The 15,984-nt window shown below is 44.7% G+C and overlaps 1 long non-coding RNA gene across 2 annotated transcripts; it reads left to right on the forward strand.

Moving 5' to 3' along the window:
• The first annotated feature begins 1,927 nt into the window (after positions 1–1,927).
• On the forward strand, positions 1,928–11,047 carry LOC119295616. Of its 2 annotated transcripts, XR_005144121.1 has the most exons (6): positions 1,928–2,480; positions 2,588–2,760; positions 6,790–6,872; positions 8,049–8,539; positions 9,787–9,940; positions 10,819–11,047. It is a non-coding gene; the product is annotated as an uncharacterized LOC119295616 (long non-coding RNA). The 2 variants fall into 2 exon arrangements; XR_005144122.1 differs by lacking the exon at positions 6,790–6,872.
• The last annotated feature ends 4,937 nt before the right edge of the window (positions 11,048–15,984 follow it).

A 15,984-nucleotide genomic window follows, 5' to 3' on the forward strand; every position in this document is an offset into this window, starting at 1 on the left:
CATCACCGCCGGCGACCACCGCCCCCACCCTGAACCCTAAGATACATAGTGGGGTACCTCTCCGGCAAGCGCTCTCCCTGTTGTGGCTGGTTCTTCCTTCACTCCAGTGAGCCCCCCACCCCCTGAAAATCGACTGACCCAAAAGTCAATTCAGTCGACTGGAGTGTAGCTAAATCGGAGCAGCATCGCAAGCAAGAGCAAGAGCGAGAGCAGCAGCGCGAGCAAGAGCAATAGCAAGAGCAGACCAGGCAGGGGACCGAGAGCAAGAGCAGAACAGCAGCGTGAGCGAGAGCTAAAGCAGCAGCAGCTCCTACTGATGTGGACGTCGCCGCCGAGGGAGCGATGCCATGGAGGAAGTGGCCGGCGACGCCGCCGTGGATGGAGCCGCGCCGTGTTGGCTCAGGACCGAGCGCCGGCAGCACCGCGAGATCGAATCAAGAAGAAAATGCGGCGATTAGTGTACAACCTCTTTAGTGGAGCCGATTAGTCCGCAACTTCATCCGAGGAAACGGTGATGATGATGCTCTTCCGATGGTTCAGGTGAAGACGACGGTGTGGGAATGGAGGTGGCGTGAAAGACGAGGAGAACATCGGGGCAGCTCCTTGGAGGTGGAGGACGGGGTAGCTGAACCAGCAGGACGACGAGATCGACGACGGATCCTCATCCGGTACGGTGGATGAGGGACGTCGAGGTGTTGCTGTGGACGATGTCGTCGGGGAAGAGGTTTCGGCTGGGTGGCGGATGGAGGAGGGTGTGGGGCTTCGTCGCGGGTTTTCGCGGCCTCGGTGTACGAATGGGTGGGCGGATGGGATAGGAGTGGGGAACCATGGCTTAGGGACGCGCTTGTCTGAAATGTGGGGTAAGTTACGAAAGTACCCCCACCGATTTGAGGTGGTGTTTCAGTTCAGGGGTACCACGGGCATTTCGCGTGTCGGGATTTCACAGGAGGTGGGAGTTTTCGCGTGCGTTGTAATTTTGGAATAGCAAGGCGCAGGTTGAGATGGAGGGAGGTGTCGGAGCACAAGGAGACAAAGATATATCTTAAATATTTCGGGCTAACAAGGCGCGGGTTGAAATTTCCGGACAATCCTAACGTGTATTGTACCAAATCAATTCGCACTACAAATGTCATTCAAAACATTGAATTCATGTTATGTTCAATTAAAATATTTCGCTACGTGTATAATGCATGCAACCTACTACTCAAATGAACGTTTTAATATGAACTAAATTTGAATTCATTTCTCTATTTGAATAAGATCTACAGTAATGATTGTTGTGAAGTCAAAGCATTTGAATTTGTTTCTCTGTTTTAATAATATCTACAATCATCATTATTGTCATGTTAAACATCGTTTGTGTATTATCTTCACAGCACACCACATGATTAGTCTCGAGTTACATATGAACTATGTGTAATATATGAACTCGAACTTGATTTTTTGAATCCACTTTATGTTGATTTCAAATCACATTACATTTCTAGCTCTAGCTAGATTTTCATAATCTAAACCATGTCTCATATGTATAATGTGTTTATCACATTATGTATGGTGCCCCGCCCCCTACGCCTACAAGTATTTCGATGTGAGTTGCAAACACCACACATTACCACAAATTCAAATAAAATGTGAGAATGTTCGATATATAGTATTGTTTAGATTGTTCGATATTTAGTTGTAAGCTCCAAACGCCACACATTATCACAAATTTAAAACAATAATGAGGCTAGCCAACTCACCTCCAGAAGGCTCCCACGATTGATCTTCGTTGGCCGTCCGATCTGCATTCTAACGCGCTTGAGCCGTTGGATCTTCACAACAATAAAATTCGATTTTCACCTCGCGGTCATTTCCACTGACCTATGACGGATGGGCTCGTTTAAGGCGTTCATTGGTTGGGTCAGCCGTGCCCGCGTCAGGAGATTTTGGCCAATCCACTCCGCGTCTTCTGCAACCAATCGCCCAATCCCTTCCTCGCCTCAGTCCCGTGCCAACCGCCGCCCAAACCCTAGCCCCCGTTTCCCTCGATCCCCACAGTAACCGCACCAAACCTAGCCCCCCATCCACAGCCACCCGCTCCTTCTCACAGCCGCCACACCATTCCTCCCTTCCGCCCCCTCCTCCTTCCCGGATCCCCACCACGGCACCGACCTGCAGGCAAAGGGCGACGAAGAGTGGCAGACGAGGACAACGAGGGAGAGAAAGAAGGAAGATAAAAAGGAGGCCGGCGGCGAGGCCCACCGACTAGCGCCTCTCCGCCTCAACCCCATGCATCACTGGCACCAGATAAAGGGCGACGACTGCGGTGCTCGAGCAGATGAGAGGGAGTGAGAGGTAGGTGCAGCAAGGCGACAGACGGGAGAGGGGCGAGGGCGAGCTCCAGCGCGAGCGCGTGGACCTGTCACCCACGCCAGCGAGGTCCTCGGCCCCGAGCTACACCTCTACAACCGCGAAGGCAAATGCTGCGACCACGCTCGGTACGCCCATGCCCCCATCAGAGATTGTTTTTTAGAATGATAGGAGGGCTAACGCCCCCATCAGAGATTGTGGCTGACCGGATAGAAATTCTCTGCTTTACGGTTAGGTTTTGTTCAGTGCGCACACACACTGTGCCGTCTCCAGGTGCCAGTTGAACTTACTGCTGGGCTTTATTGCCCTCCTCCGATTTGGTGTTGTGGGAGAAAGAAGAAGAGCAGGCATGTTCTCTGTTTCTACATCCAGCGTCCACACGGCTAGATCGACGGGTCTAAACTCTTGGTGAGCTCCTCCACTACCTGATTAATCCCTCTTCTGCTCCACCTTTTTTCCTTACAATTCATCTAAGAAACTTTAAATCAACCAACTATCTAATGCCTAAAATCCATGGAAAGAAGTGGTCTTGAAGTGTGAAACTCAAGCTGGCAATTGGATACCAATTTGCCTACTTATTTATACCTTCAAATATTAGTAAAGACTAATTAAGTCACTGTTTCTTAATTTTCCTATTCCTTATTTATACCTCCAAACAGTACACAATGTCACGTGTTGAACTATAAATGCCTGCTTATGATTAATGGATCACCAAAAAGATGGAGAAATTATTCATTTGCATTTTCATGTTCTATCTCAGATGTAGCACATTATGTGTATGAATCAATATGAATCATGGTGAATGTCAAGCCTACTTAGTTCATACCCAAGTAAGGTCAGTACAGATGTATACAACAACAACAACAAAGCCTTTAGTCCCAAACAAGTTGGGGTAGGCTAGAGGTGAAACCCATAAGATCTCGCAACCAACTCATGGCTCTGGCACATGGATAGCAAGCTTTCACGCACCCCTGTCCATAGCTAGCTCTTTGTCGATACTCCAATCCTTCAGGTCTCTCTTAACGGACTCCTCCCATGTCAACATCGGTCGACCCCGCCCTCTCTTGACATTCTCCGCACGCTTCAGCCGTCCGCTATGCACTGGAGCTTCTGGAGGCCTACGCTGAATATGCCCAAACCATCTCAAACGATGTTGGACAAGCTTCTCCTCAATTGGTGCTACCCCAACTCTATCTCGTATATCATCATTCCGGACTCGATCCTTCCTCGTGTGGCCACACATCCATCTCAACATACACATCTCCGCCACACCTAACTGTTGAACATGTCGCCTTTTAGTCGGCCAACACTCCGCGCCATACAACATTGCGGGTCGAACCGCCGTCCTGTAGAACTTGCCTTTTAGCTTTTGTGGCACTCTCTTGTCACAGAGAATGCCAGAAGCTTGGCGCCACTTCATCCATCCGGCTTTGATTCGATGGTTCACATCTTCATCAATACCCCCATCCTCCTGCAACATTGACCCCAAATACCGAAAGGTGTCCTTCCGAGGTACCACCTGGCCATCAAGGCTAACCTCCTCCTCACAGCTAGTAGTACTGAAACCGCACATCATGTACTCGGTTTTAGTTCTACTAAGCCTAAACCCTTTCGATTCCAAGGTTTGTCTCCATAACTCTAACTTCCTATTTACCCCCATCCGACTATCGTCAACTAGCACCACATCATCCGCAAAGAGCATACACCATGGGATATCTCCTTGTATACCCCTTGTGACCTCATCCATCACCAATGCAAAAAGATAAGGGCTCAAAGCTGACCCCTGATGCAGTCCTATCTTAATCGGGAAGTCATCGGTGTCGACATCACTTGTTCGAACACTTGTCACAACATTATTGTACATGTCCTTGATGAGGGTAATGTACTTTGCTGGGACTTTGTGTTTCTCCAAGGCCCACCACATGACATTCCGCGGTATCTTATCATAGGCCTTCTCCAAGTCAATGAACACCATATGCAAGTCCTTCTCATGCTCCCTATATCTCTCCATAAGTTGTCGTACCAAGAAAATGGCTTCCATGGTCGACCTCCCAGGCATGAAACCAAACTGATTTTTGGTCACGCTTGTCATTCTTCTTAAGCGGTGCTCAATGACTCTCTCCCATAGCTTCATTGTATGGCTCATCAGCTTAATTCCACGGTAATTAGTACAACTCTGAACATCCCCCTTGTTCTTGAAGATTGGTACTAATATACTCCGTCTCCATTCTTCTGGCATCTTGTTTGCCCGAAAAATGAGGTTGAAAAGCTTGGTTAGCCATACTATCGCTATGTCCCCGAGACCTTTCCACACCTCAATGGGATACAATCAGGGCCCATCGCCTTGCCTCCTTTCATCCTTTTTAAAGCCTCCTTCACCTCAGACTCCTGGATGTGCCGCACAAAACGCATGCTGGTCTCATCAAAGGAGTCACTCAGTTCAATGGTAGAACTCTCATTCTCCCCATTGAACAGCTTGTCGAAGTACTCCCGCCATCTATGCTTAATCTCTTCGTCCTTCACCAAGAGTTGGCCTGCTCCGTCCTTGATGCATTTGACTTGGCCAATATCCCTCGTCTTCCTCTCCCGGATCTTAGCCATCTTATAGATGTCCCTTTCACCTTCCTTCGTGCCTAACCGTTGGTAGAGGTCCTCATATGCCCGACCCCTTGCTTCACCAACAGCTCGCTTTGCGGCCTTCTTCGCCATCTTGTACTTCTCTATGTTGTCTGCACTCCTATCCAGGTATAGGCGTCTGAAGCAATCTTTCTTCTCTTTAAGCGCCTTCTGGACATCATCATTCCACCACCAGGTATCCTTATCTTCGCTTCTCCTTCCCCTGGACACTCCAAACTCCTCCGAGGCCACCTTACGAATGCAAGTCGCCATCTTCATCCACACATTGTTCGCATCCCCTCCTTCCTCCCAAGGGCCCTCCTTAAATACCCTCTCCTTGAACACCTGAGCTACCTCCCCCTTGAGCTTCCACCACTTCGTTCTAGCGACCTTGGCACGCTTATCCCGCTGGACACGAATCCGAAAGCAGAAGTCAGCAACCACCAGCTTATGCTGGGGTACAACACTCTCCCCAGGTATCACCTTACAGTCTAGGCACGCACGCCTATCTTCTCTTCTCGAGAGGATGAAATCAATCTGGCTAGAGTGTTGGCCACTACTAAAAGTCACCAGATGTGATTCTCTCTTTCTAAAGAGGGTGTTAGCTACAATCATGTTGTAGGCTAGAGCAAAGCTTAAGACATCTTCTCCTTCTTGATTCTTGATGCCATAGCCAAAGCCCCCATGCGCCCCTTCAAAACCTGTGTTAGATGTACCCACGTGGCCATTGAGGTCTCCTCCTATGAAGAGCTTCTCACCAATCGGTACACTCCTAACCATGTCTTCCAAGCCTTCCCAGAACTCCCTCTTGGTGTTCTCATTGTGGCCTACTTGCGGGGCATATGCGCTGATAACATTGAGAACCAAGTCCTCAGCTACCAGCTTGACCAGGATAATCCGGTCCCCACGTCTCCTGACGTCTACCACTCCATACTTGAGGCTCTTGTTGATCAAGATGCGTACGCCATTTCTGTTTGCAGCCGTCCCCGTGTACCACAGCTTGAAGCCGGTATCCTCCACCTCCTTCGCCTTCTGTCCTATCCATTTGGTTTCTTGGACGCAAAGGATATCAACACCTCTCCTCACTGCTGCATCAACTAGCTCCCGAAGTTTCCCTGTCAGAGACCCTACGTTCCAGCTACCTAAGCGAATCCTCCTAGGCTCGGCTAGCTTCCTTACCCTTCGCACTCGTCGAGTCAAATGCGAAGACCTTGCTCATTTTCCACTACATCCGGGCGCCGATGTAGCGCGCCACTAAGGATGCGACGACCCGATCCTCGCTCACTTGCCACCGTATCCGGATCAAGATACGGCGCGCCACTTGGGGGGTGACGGCCCGGCCCTTGCCCATTTTCCACCACACCCGGGTTCCGATGTGGCGCGTCGCTGAGAGGGTTACGCCCCAACGAAAATCTTTTGGGTTTCATCTCCATAAGAGTGGCTGAGTTTTTACGTTGGCTCGCCAAGCCTATCACAACCCTCCTCCTTTACCCGGGCTTGGGACCGGCTATGTTGAGACAACATAGGCGGAGTTGTCAGTATAGATGTATAGTGCTTATAAAATGTAGTGCTCTAATATAACTTTGTTCCTCAATTGGGAATTATGTTTTTCTATAGTTAATGTGCATGCTGTGATGTATATAAGTGAAAGGGAACAAAAAACAATGGGAGAAGGGAGCTTCTTGCTTTTCTTTTTCCCTTTTGTTTCTGTTTGATGATTACCCATCCAACCTGATGCTTGAGTATTTTCTAACCTCCCCTGTTTTATTCTTTTGGTGCTACTTGGACGTTTCTAATGCCTGTTTTTTTGTTTTCTTTCAGAATACAGAAAGAATAAGCTACTAGCATTCCTAATGTGCAAGTAAACCTACTGGGATTACGACTGCAAAAAAAATTCATGAAACGTGAGAAATTCTCAATTTAGATATTGTGAGCTTAAATAACAAGAGCTAAACGGATGTGCCATGTTCAGAATTGGTAATAGAAAAGATAATCTAAACACACATTCTGAAATTATCTATACTCATGCCTTTGGGGAATTAGGTTGCTAAGCATTACTTGGTAAATAAATGACATGCTAACTTGCTGGTTCAGTTTAAAGCTATAGGCAGGGGCTTGCGGTAGGGGGGACATCATTGTGGCAGTTGAAACACAAAATATTTATTCATGAGTGTATGATCTGGACTACGCTTTTCCGAAAGTATGTTACGATCCTGCTCTTGGGAGGTTAAGTTGTTGTTGTTTTGCTTGGTAAATAATTGGCATGCTAAAACGTTGGTTGTTGTTTCAGTGGTGGGGACCAATAATAGAAAGAAGTTGCTTCCTTAGATGGTTGGTTAGGTCGTGGGTGTAGCAAGGAAAGGGCCATCTGATGACGGTTCTGGACTTGAAGGCTAACAAAAAGTATTGTTCAGTGTAGTGTTTTTCTGGTTTCTTGATCAGTGTGTTAGAGGCCATGAATTCTTTTCATGCTTGCAAAGTTTTTTTGGATTGTATTTGAAAAGTATACCCCGGTTGAGAGGCTAGGAGGGATCTTGCTGAAAAAATATACCTGACTTCATGAATGTTTGTATAGTTAGTCAGAGATGAAATGACAAGCAGCTCTCCTGCGTCGTTCGAGAAGAAAAGAAAACAAAAGACGAGGATTATATAATCCCAGTTTATGCTTACAGTTAGTCCGACTGTCCGAGATTAAGTGATTATTTGTGCCGTGGTCGCTACAACAAATCATATAAAATAAGCTACTAGCGTTTTTTTAATCCAAGCTTTCTTGCTTAGAATTAGATAATATACGCCTGCTTCATACATATTATTCTTTCTAAGAGGGATATGATCATCATGAAATCAACAAATTATATACACATATGTGCTTTACTAAATATTATTCTCTCTGTATACCTTCTTTATTTTTTTAGAGAAGCAGTTGAGATAGTATACCCAGACTAATGCATTGCATGTCTTTTTGTGCTTAAACTAGAGGGAAAAGCACTTTAAAATATGTTCTGAGCTCTAAATCTACCATACATGTGAATACGTTTGTTTAAATCATTTGAATACTTATCTTATTTCATTTCACATAGATGTTGAAGTATGGCCTTGAAAGGTAAGTTGGATGGTTGGAGATGCTCAAAAGATGTAACAAAGAGAGAAGATAAGAGGGGGAAAGAGAAGGAGAACAGGGAGTGCTTGATTCGATCTGCAGAGAGTGAGAGAGAGAGAGAGAGAAGATAAGAGGGAGAGAGAGAAGGAAGGAGATGAGGGAGAACTCTGTTGCCGCCGCGTGCCGTACTTCTGGATCGAGCGCTGCCTGACCAAGGGATAAGAGTAGAAGGTAAAAACCCTAGCCACAATGCTCCCGTGCGGGCTGCATCCCCGCATCTCCCGTTTCATTATTTCACCATCGCTGCCTCTTCTCCTCTTCGTTGCTCTGCTTCTTCCCCTGATTCCTCTTTTTCGTTTTTTCTCTTTGTGGTGCCGCCGAGGATGAGTGGAGCACCTGCTGAAGCAGGCACTAGTGCGCTGCTGGCGAAGCGGTGGTCAACGGTGTCGTTGACAACGTCCTTGGCAGAAGGTAAGACAAGATCAATCTCTCACAATATTCCTTTGTCGTCTATGTTCTTATGAAACTTAGTGATTGGACTTTCTATATTATGTTTCACAAATTGCTACTTTTAGTTATCCCCATTGGCTTGCGGATATGCTCCTGCTGGGTTGTTCTTGTTTATTTTCTCTATCCAACATCATTGTAGGTTGGTGTTTCCTCTCTTTCTCATTGTAGCTACCTATGCCTCTATTATTCTTGGATTTTGCAAGTTAAATACTCATGTGTACTGAACTAAAAAGTTCTCTATGCAACATCTATTGCAGGTTGGTGTTTCCTACCTATGCCTCTATTATTCTAGGATTTTGAAAGTTAATTGCTCATGTGTGCCGAATTGAAAAGTGCAATGAAAGGCACTTATTTCAAAGCACAAATGCTTTTGTTGCTATAAGAATCTGTAGAGAAGAAATATATATGTCTCCTCCGTTCATTGCCCTTTTTTGCGGGTAGTTCATTGCCATTTTGGATTCATATGTGAAGTCTATTGTTGTTAATTACAGTTAACTAATTTATTAATTCATGGTTGTTTTAGTTGCTGACCATATGATTGGTAGCCTTGGACAGAAGAGGGCCAGCAACAAACAGAAGCAACCACAGTCCTGTCCAGAACATGTATATCTTTAGTTTTGGTTGCCTTCCGTTTACTTGCCAACAAGCAACACTAAGCTCACATATTTACTGTTTGCTTTCTTATATACTTAATCTACTAGACAAAGTGTAAAATGGAAATTTATGCTCGACAATTTTGTATATTTATAAACCTAGATGCTACTCTAATTGGTTATACTTCTTCCATATATTTTCTCCTCTCGGTGTGTATAAACAGTGCACAAAGTTAATTTCTTTTCCTTCTCGACCGCATCTAATTAAAGAAAATAGAGAGGAATCTAAGAGATACACAACCAGAAGAACTTTGTTTCTTTGACTTTTCGGCCGTGTCTAACTTTTGGTAAAAGAGAGAGGAATTTGAGATAGATAGACAACCTGAAGAGCTTTGAACGTTCAAGTATGCCGCTGGCCTCCTCGCCGCTATTGTCCCGTGGCTGGCACCAGTGTGTGGCAGCTGCTGAGATGGGCGCAGTTTACTCCGGGTTCAGTGATGGTGTTGAAAAGCACCTTAATTGAGCCAAAGAATTTAGTAGCATTGTGGGATGATTAACCATTTTTTTCTGTTTCCTATACTATCTTCTCATATTATAATTTTGGTGTCCTCGTAGGCAGGGATCAACTTTGGTGGCATCCGATGCTGGCAGGCCATGGGGTTAGAGCAGAGGAAGCTGACATGGTGTTTGAAATCAGATGGTCATTGTGATCGACCAGATGCTGCGCCTCATGTCACCCCGAGCCTCAAGGGCTTGTTAGCATCATAAAGTAAGAATATACTTGCAAGTGCTCGTTTCCCATATGATTGCCCACTCCTGTCTCGCATCAAGCTTTCGTTTATTTCCCTAAAATTCCTCTAATTTTGTTGTGTGCATGTCTGAGAAAGAAATAAGAGGAATAAGGTATGGTACGTCTTGGCGAAGTACACTATTTCCCTGGCTTGTGAAATTAATGCGCCCAAATTCGTGTACGGTCTGGTTTCGGACTACAATGGCTTGCTGTGTTGTATTGCAACTAAAAAAACATATGGACATAATAAAGAAGCTTGGTGAACAAATATATATATATATATATATATATATATATATATATATATATATATATGAACCCTCTACACGGTATAGATGCTATAATTTTTGTTAAATGGAAGTTAGTTTTAGATTCTTAAAAAAATTATCCTTCAGTCCTATACATACAAGGTATTGTCCTGCATGGATATAGCTTGCAACCCGCATCTCTAAACAATGCGAACCTATCCACAATCATAAACTTGTGTATTGATCCTCTATTTAGATTTTGTATTAGCTCATTCAGGCCTGTGAGAATTTTTTGCGTTTGCTTTACAATGGCACAATGCATTTCGGTCGATATATATGTGATGCCATTGGTTGGCCTGGATTGGATAGCTAGGTTTGATCGATTCGGTTAATATATGTTTATGTTTCTGTTTAGGTTTCAACACCTTTTGATGTGTGTGCGTGCTGCCATTGAGTAACTTGATCTGTTTCCTAGCTATTCTATGTGCATTTACATGTATAGGATAGTCATTTTGATTCAGTTAAGATATGTTCAGATTTCTGTTTAGATTTTGGCACCTTTTAAATGTTCTACCATGGGGTAACCTAAGTCTATTTTAATGGCAACAGGACCTGCAAGTGCATGGCCCACTGCTAATAGTCCTACAAACGACCGGAATTGTTGCTGTTTTGACTTTATCTGCTACATGGTCTCTATGTTTTCCTGTTGCTTCATTCAGTATGTCCACGTCAAACTAGAAATTACATGCATTTGAATGATGATAGCTTAGCACTCGATGATAAATGTGATGTTGTTTTATGTTAATGTGAAACCCGATCTATCGGTTGTTAGTTTGAATCAGTACCCAAGCCATCCTCCTCACTGCCCTCCTCTCAACTATTCAGGTAGTTCTTCCTTCTTGGTACCAATGAGAAAAAGATTAGGTTGGTTACACAGCATACTTCATGATTGCGGCAGGCACAAAATGCTTGGCAGACTAAAATAACTATACCTCATTTCTATTATCAAGCTCTAAGTGTATATTGTGATGCCTTTGTACAATGAGAGATCCATGGGGTTGTAGGTTTTTGTGATGTTTGTGGTCTTCTTTTTTCTTCTTAATTTGTATTGGATATGCTACTCGCATCTTTGAACATGCATAGGGCCTCTCAGTCTTTAACCCTGACTATAAAAATCCATTGATGGAAGCTGGGGAGGGCCGAGATGAACATCCGGCTCCCTGGGTCTAAGCCATCGAGATAGTAGAGACGATGTTTCCATGTCATCTACCGGACAAGGAATATAAAAACTATGGATCCTTTGCTCCCCAGGCCGCAAAATGATCACAGTGATGTCTGCGACCTCCTCCTAGATGTATTAATCTCAATCTCATGTTTGGTTTTCTTCCCTTTTCTCTTCTAATGATGTAATTTCTTTTACTAAGATAACACCATGTTTGTTATAATGCCTTATTTGATGTAAGATCCCTTTTCTACTTTGAATGAATTTACTGCATATATTTCTTATTTAGTTTAGTTCATCATTCAGAGATGTTGGAATATTTTTGTCCTTCACATGTTAAATATGCATTGCGTAGTCCTTCACAGGTTAAATGAGCATTGCGTAAAAGTATGTCTAAGTTCTCTTTCTTCAAGCACTTCAAGTAAATGAAATTGTCTATTTCGAATTTAATACCTTTTAATAATAATCATAATGAGAGAGGGGTATACTTTTCTCTCTAGGCAAATGTTACTTTAGACAACATGTACTAAGAAATAAAAACTCTGGAAATGTGTTTGAATCACACAAAAAGAGTTCGTAATTCTTATCATACTTGAAACACGTGAGGCTCTGCAAATTAAACCATGTTTTTTAAGGCGCATATGGATTTAGCAGACCACAACTAAACCGACTTTATATACATGGCCTGTCCTTAGTAAAGGAACCTATTTTCATCGCGAACATGGCTTTACTTGAAGGTTCTTGTAGCATGAAACTATTTTCATCGACAACATGTCTTAAGCAGGTCTCTGCGCCATTTGGCGCAACGGGTCAACTAGTTCAAATAAAATGTGAGATTTTTTGATGTATAGTATGGTTTAGATTGTTTGACATTTAGCTGTGAGTTGCAAACGCCATGCATTATCACATTATGGTATAACATGTGCAAAACCACAGCACACGTATCACCGCTATATTCATGCATGCATATGTTTAAAATACTATGATCTCCTATTCAAATATATGAATCCACTTTCATATCAAATTATGATCTTTGTTAGTCTCTTACACCCACACAATCCTCTAACCTTTGTAGCTACCACTAACTTTCTCTCGTGCATGCACACGCCCTCCTCGCCCTCCCCCTCCCTCGGCATTCTATCCATCGCGCACATTCATTTTTTTCTTTAGGTCATTCTCCCAGAGTCTCCACAACTCCTTTCCGACACACACCGATCGATAAACCTCTCCAATGATGCCTGCCTACAACATACACACGCACCTTCAATCTCCTCCTTTATGTGTCCTTGCCTCGTGTCTCTCATACGGTCCCACACATGTGTAAACTCTCGCCCCTCTTTTCATCGATCTCACAACCGCACACTCCTCCCCTTATCTAGCTAGTAGCCGGGCCTCTTGCACCACCTCATAGCTCCATTCTCTCTGTCTATCCGTCTCGTTGGGCCTTACTTGCCTCTAACAAATGGACATACACCGACCGATCTCCCGCTATACATATAGCTAGCTAGGTCCTTATAACTCGTTTTTACCCACGCATCGATCGATCTACCTCATTAGTTATGTCTCTCCCTTCCTCTGACAAACAACAATTGATCTACCGATCTAGTTAGGTTTGCTTACCAAACACATGGTTCCTCTTCATCATCCATGGATGCGTCCCGACAGATCTATCACGCACAGGCACACACAGAAACACATCCCCACTCTTATTGATAACATTGCAGTTCCACCCTCAGTTTGTCTAGTAGGCCTCTCCCACCATCTTCGAGAAGCAACTCCATCACCCATCCAGCACTCTACCCCTCTTCCTCCCTCTCTCCTCTCTCTCTCTCTCTCTCTCTCTCTCTCTGTGTGTCCCATCATTTTCCCGTCCTTCAGTTATGTATGGATGTCGACCGATCTCCCTCAAGACATATCTAGGTCTCTCCTTCTCAACACATATACGAGTCGTTCTACCTCTATAGTTAGGCCTCTGCCTACCCCTCCCCCACCCCCTCCCCCTCACATACACCGATACATCGAGCGCTCTAGTCATGTCTCCCTGCCACACTCAAACTTGACCTGTGCCCTCTGACGTTCCGGTAGGTCAGTCGCCCTATATCTTTGACTTGCACACACAACAATTTCGATGGCTCTCTTCATCGATCTCGCACCCACTCACTTGATCCTCTCTTCGACTCTATCGATATCTATGACCCCTCCCTCTCGTCTCGTGGATCGCCCGACCCTCTATATATGATATGGATAGGCCTCCATTTCACACACATTGCATGCAAAATTTTGTTTGAGATGTCATCGACACATATTCCCACAAATACATTCATGAAATAAACTCCCCCCCCCCCAAAAAAAACAAAAAACACCCACGAACGCGGTTTGTATCTCTCACAAATATGCACATAGGTGGGGGACATGCACGAAGAGAAGAGGTGCATGCATGGTGCACGTACTCCCATCTCTTTCCCAACCACACCCGTGCGGGTACACGGTGGAGCTCATTTATGTACGAAAAGACAGCCCACGTGGTAATTTGGCACGTGTACTGGTTGTCCACTTGGTGGAGGGAGGATCATCAACCACGGGTGAACAAACAAATTGCAACTTGACGCGTTATGTTAAAAAGAGAGGCAAACCATGTGGGGCCTACCTTAGAGGCAAGGCTCTATACACTGGAATACTTTTGATGTGTCCCGTGAACTCGCAGAACAAGGAGACGCTTGCTTAGTACGCCATCTCCCCCGCCCACGGGCGCGGTGGCTCGCAGGATGAGGTGAAGCTTGCTTAGTACTGTACGCCTTACGCCCGCTCCCTCGCCCACGCGCACGGTGGCTCGCAGGACGAGGAGAAAAATTTACTACTCCCTCCATCTACTCCTCATCCCTACTACCTTGGTTATAGAGATTATCATATTGTTTGGAATATATATGTCCTTTAGTAGATTTCAATATGAACTACTAGTACATACTCCAAACACTGTTGTATATAGACGTATTTTAGAGTGTAGATTCACTCATTTTGCTCTGTATGTAGCACTCTCCCTCGCCCCTCGACCCTCGCCCACATGGTGGACATGCAGCAATTCATTCGGTCTCATATAGCCAGAACGATATATACTGCACTACCATTATTGCTCGACTTCCCGAAGAGGCGAAGAGCCAATCGCAAGGTTAATATTTTGGAGATGCCAAGTGCAAGGTTATAGGAGAACGAGTAGTAGGTGCCGCGTCATTTATAAATAAAGTTTTTTTTCTTCAGTGGCACGTACGCAATATGATAGGTTCATATGGAGAGAAAAGGAAACTGCTCCACTATATACATAGTCAGGACGGGCCAGCCTACACAGTTGCTTGCTGGGGTTGCTCTCTTCACACTCTCTCACACAAAATGACTGTGGACACATCTCTAACATCCGGCGGATCACGTCCGCCGGAGGAAGGGATGGATGCTTAGTGTAGATGCGGTCACCGTCGCCGATGGCAAAAACCCACTGTCGGCACGTCCCGATCAGGGGTCCCCGCCGTTCTCTTTCACAAAGCCGGTGAGGTTGCCTTTGTCCCTTGCTCACTGCCGCGACGTGGGCAGTTGCCGCCTCCCGCCGCCCTCCTCAAGGTTGAGCTACGTCCCCACATCCCTCAGGTACAACTCCCTTTACAGCCAGCTTGCACCACTGCTCCAGCTGCCAACATCACTCCATGTGGATATTTCTCTACTTCTTTGCCCCGCACATACCTCTACTGGCTTCTACGTACTATATTTGTGATGAGTTTATGTCTCATCAACTAGTCCTAGTAATCTTATTCTAATCATGCTTCTTCAATTTCTTTGCCACAGGGATGCTCATCTCGATTTTGGTGAAACTGCACAAAATGATCCAATGGTCAAAAGGTTGCAAACTTCATTTCTTAGGAAGCTCGAACGTTGCCAGCAAATTGAAGCCTGGTTAGGGTTCACGGTTCAAGGGCTAGGGACTGCATGGATCCTTTTTTTCTTTAGCTGCCTCTGTTCCAAAATAGGTGTCAACTTTAGTAGTAGTACAACTTTGTACTAAAGTTTGCATAAAGTTGAGACACTTATTTTGGAACGGAGGGAGTACATATTTGCTATGATCTGTCAATCATTGAGATGCAATAGCATGCATGTTAGTCTCCTTTGTATTTGATGAAATGTTGCAACGGGCAACCTTGGACGCAAGATACATGTAACAGAAGCTAGAAGCTTCATAGGATTGTACAAATTTATCTCGCTGATAAATTATAGTACGTACTATACTAGTACTTCCTCCGTTCCTAAATATAACTCTTTGTAGAGATTTCACCATGAACAACATGCGGATGTATATAGATGCATTTTAAGTGTAGATTCATTCATCTATATATAGTTCACCTAGTGGAATCTCTACAAAGACTTATCTACTAGTAATAGCTAGCCCCCACTACTAAGAATTCTCTATCCTCTCCTTGAGCCACATCATCAAAATTAATGTAGCCGTTAGATGAACTAAATTAGTCCATAATAGTCGTCTGATCTAGACGTTGAGAGGCTCCACACTAAGC

The sequence above is a fragment of the Triticum dicoccoides genome, chromosome 4B (genome assembly GCF_002162155.2).
Source record: "Triticum dicoccoides isolate Atlit2015 ecotype Zavitan chromosome 4B, WEW_v2.0, whole genome shotgun sequence".
Taxonomy (NCBI): domain Eukaryota; kingdom Viridiplantae; phylum Streptophyta; class Magnoliopsida; order Poales; family Poaceae; genus Triticum; species Triticum dicoccoides.